Genomic DNA, 582 nt, shown 5'->3' on the forward strand with positions numbered 1-582 from the left:
TTTGATTTTTCTTCTTTCACCTAAAGAAAATATCTTGATATGATGAGTCACTTTGTACCAAATTCCTCGATTTGGCTCAGAAGTCGTGATGAGAAGATGATAAAAAGAAGAATTCTACTGTACATGTAAGCATATCTAAACTGATAAACGTGAAAGTAATTTTCTACGAACTTTAGCTTAAACCATTTGACCAAATCATCGTTCGAATCCTCGCTATAATGTCTAATCAACCGTTTCATATCCAGCCTCTAGCTTTCTAAAAAAAAACACAGCGTATTTTTCTATATTCTAGAGGTTGGCGTAAAGGCAAAACTATTCTTAAATAACCTCTGTTTTATACAAAAAGCAAAGATTTCATACCATTGTTGCTTTAGAAATCATGCAAAAAAATTTATACTAAAAAAAACGCCTGAAGTTTTAATATAATTTGAAATCAATATTCAAACAACTGCCTACCAATACTGTTCACTGCTTAACAGGGCCGGATTAAGATTTATAAGGCCCGGGGCTAAAATAATGACGGGGCCCCCTTAGGGAATTCGGAAACCCGGAAAAATTCACAAAATAATATCAATACGTTAG

Source organism: Diorhabda carinulata, chromosome X, assembly GCF_026250575.1.
Source record: "Diorhabda carinulata isolate Delta chromosome X, icDioCari1.1, whole genome shotgun sequence".
Lineage (NCBI taxonomy): Eukaryota > Metazoa > Arthropoda > Insecta > Coleoptera > Chrysomelidae > Diorhabda > Diorhabda carinulata.